Source organism: Drosophila biarmipes, chromosome 2R, assembly GCF_025231255.1.
Source record: "Drosophila biarmipes strain raj3 chromosome 2R, RU_DBia_V1.1, whole genome shotgun sequence".
NCBI classification, from domain to species: domain Eukaryota; kingdom Metazoa; phylum Arthropoda; class Insecta; order Diptera; family Drosophilidae; genus Drosophila; species Drosophila biarmipes.
In genome coordinates, this window is record NC_066615.1 from 7,465,023 (window position 1) to 7,467,616 (window position 2,594).

The following is a 2,594-nucleotide window of genomic DNA, read 5'->3' on the forward strand; positions in this document are numbered from 1 at the left end:
TTCAAATACTCTAAGTAAAGTTCCCAATGTTTTATAAAGAATTTTTTGTCCGAACTCACGACTAGTTTGCTATCGCTTTTGGCACATTTCCAGCCAATGAATCGGGATTTTTATCTTCAGTTAGATATAGATTTTACCTGGACTTACGCAATCCCTAATAGCCTTTTACGAAATAGTTAAGTTCGAGGCGGACTCATGCGATGGAAACCGAATGGAACCAAACCGTCAGGTTGCAATTGATTTAAATTAATCGAATTTTCAATTTGTCTTCGCCGAACCGAACCGGTAACGGTCAACCGGTTTCAACCGATTCAAGGCGAGCCGTCCAATTGAGCAAACGGCATTTTAACATTTTAACTGTCTGATGGAAGTTAATAAGCCTGATTGTTCCGATACTGACCTGTGCTCCGGGTGCTTCGGCCTATTCCAGTTGACTCCTATTAATCCAACTCATGTGCTTGTTTTGCGAGCGAATTACTGCGTTGGCTGAAGGCGGGAACAGGTGAGACAGGGCTTTGGGGGATTAAAGCCGGATAGGGGACTTCACTTCAGGGCAAACTCATTGGTTTCAGGCACTTTCCAGACTTTCCTTTGGGGTTTCTTGTTTTTGCTGGCTATCACTCTGCGTTCGAATTTCTTCACCTGCTTCGAAAGCTATTAAGAGCACTAGTGGATTTCCAAATTTAAAATTGAGCAATTGGATTTGTCATTTCGGGGTAGGGTTTTCCGGTTCTAAAAATTTATCTGCTGTTTCCGGTTTTTTACTGCAGGTTTTTTATATTTAAGTCAGCTGAAAAATTTAATTTGGTTTTAAATTTTGTTTAAGACTGTAACCCATGCCTGCACCATATTTCATTTAGTTTACTTGATATTATTTGATATTTGTTTTTATATACCATGACACTTTTAGGTTTAAACGCTTGCTCAAAATACACATATTTGTATTTGTAGAATCTTGAGTTCTATGGATGGTTTTTCTGTTTCACTATTATTATGTTTGTTATGTATTTCGTTTAATTACAAATAGTTTCACACACATGGTTCCTAAATACGAATTGATTTTCATGGTTGAACACTACATTTAAAGATCAGATCAGGTTATTACTATTTTAATGAATTTATTTGTTTTTGGATTGTATACCAAGCTGGTTTTAGTGTTGTGCCCACTAGTATCTCAACATATTTACAGATTGAGAACAACAACTTCGGCTTCATGGTCACTCCTCGCTTTAATGTACTTAGAGCAGTTAGGTTAAGATCACAACTTATTGGATTGGTCGATTGCACCCTTAATATTTCAGGTGTTTTTGGTGTTATTGCCTTGTCGGCAGCTGAGACAACTGAACTCGCTTTCTGCCAGTGTATACTGTTCACTTTGTAAACATTTTACAGAATTAAGAACAACAATTTTCGTTTCAGGGCCACAGCGGTGGTCTCTGCGCCGACGTTGGCAGCGCCGCCGACCGAGCCGCCGACGTCGGCAGCGCAAGGCGACACCATTTCACCGGCAGCCACTCGAAGCGAGTGCGACAGAGACGAACGATCGCGATCGCACACACACTCGCGCGCGGGCGCTGCAACAGTTGCAGCAGCAGAAACAACAACACCGCTGATTTGTTGTACTTCACTTGTTTTTTTTCAGCGCTGCGACCTTGGAACCGTTAGCTTTCCAAGCTGAACTCTTGGACTGCTGGGTACCAGCGGTTTTAACACCTTAGAGGCGCTTATCCAATTGTTTGCCTTGCTTTTGTTGCTTGTTGCTGCCCCTCGGCCGCTGCCTCTGCCGGCGTCAGCTGCTCGCTCGCCCGAGTGTGTGTGCGTGTGTTTATGGTGTCCTCCGTTTGTTTTTGCTGAAAACCCTTTGGTTTGTCGCAATTCGTCACACACCTTGCAATCGCAATATTTACGGATAATTCGCGGGGCGATGTGGAGCTGTGAGGGCGATTTAAGCGCGGAGGTGGATCGGCGGAGACGACGGAACAGCGATATATAATTGCAGCAGTGGCAAGAAGAAGAGCCGACCAGCAGTGGCGGCCAGTGTGTGCACACCACGCGAAATGGCCACCTGGCCCGGCGGCGTGGCCACACCGTGCGATTTGGCGGGGTGAATTTCGCTGGCGGAAGAAGAAGCAGCCGGCTGTCAGCTGTGGCTCGATTCGAGCTACGTGCTAACGCGTTGGCGGCGTCTTTTGGCGCCAGATTTGAAATACTCATTCCATTACACAACCATTTTTAAAACTACAAAATTTAAGAAAATAACTATTTATGATAAGAAAACGAGTAAATTTTTCATTTACACTCAACACTTAACAAAAGATCTAATGATTTTGACCATTCCCTATGGTAAATTTATAAGTTTTTAAAGTTTCGGAAATTAAATTGTAGTTTTTGAAACTAGGATAAGCTTCCATGATAAGGTATAAAAACTAAGGTTGGTCGAAAAGGGATTTCAATATGTTCTTTCTTAATTTCCCAATTTTTTTTTAAGAAAAAGACAATGAATCCAATTTGAAAATTTTTTGTATATTCAATTTAATAATTTATTAAAATGCAAAATGTAAAAGAAAGTTTATTTCATTATTTTTCATTCCCAG

The 2,594-nt window shown here is 41.5% G+C and overlaps 1 protein-coding gene across 4 annotated transcripts in view; it reads right to left on the minus strand.

Annotated features, from left to right (window-relative positions):
• LOC108026624 (zinc finger CCCH domain-containing protein 18) overlaps positions 1 to 2,037 on the minus strand; it is a 72,867-nt gene extending 70,830 nt beyond the window's left edge. For 2 of the 4 annotated variants that reach the window (XM_017097637.3, XM_017097636.3), the window contains exons 1-2: positions 1,888 to 2,037; positions 401 to 790 (exon numbers count right to left, since the gene is read on the minus strand). The gene's annotated coding sequence lies outside the window, so the exon portion shown is untranslated. Of the gene's footprint in view, positions 1 to 400; positions 1,374 to 1,887 lie in introns of those variants that run through there. The other 2 variants (XM_050888028.1, XM_044091828.2) reach the window with 2 other exon arrangements.
• Positions 2,038 to 2,594: the final 557 nt, after the last annotated feature.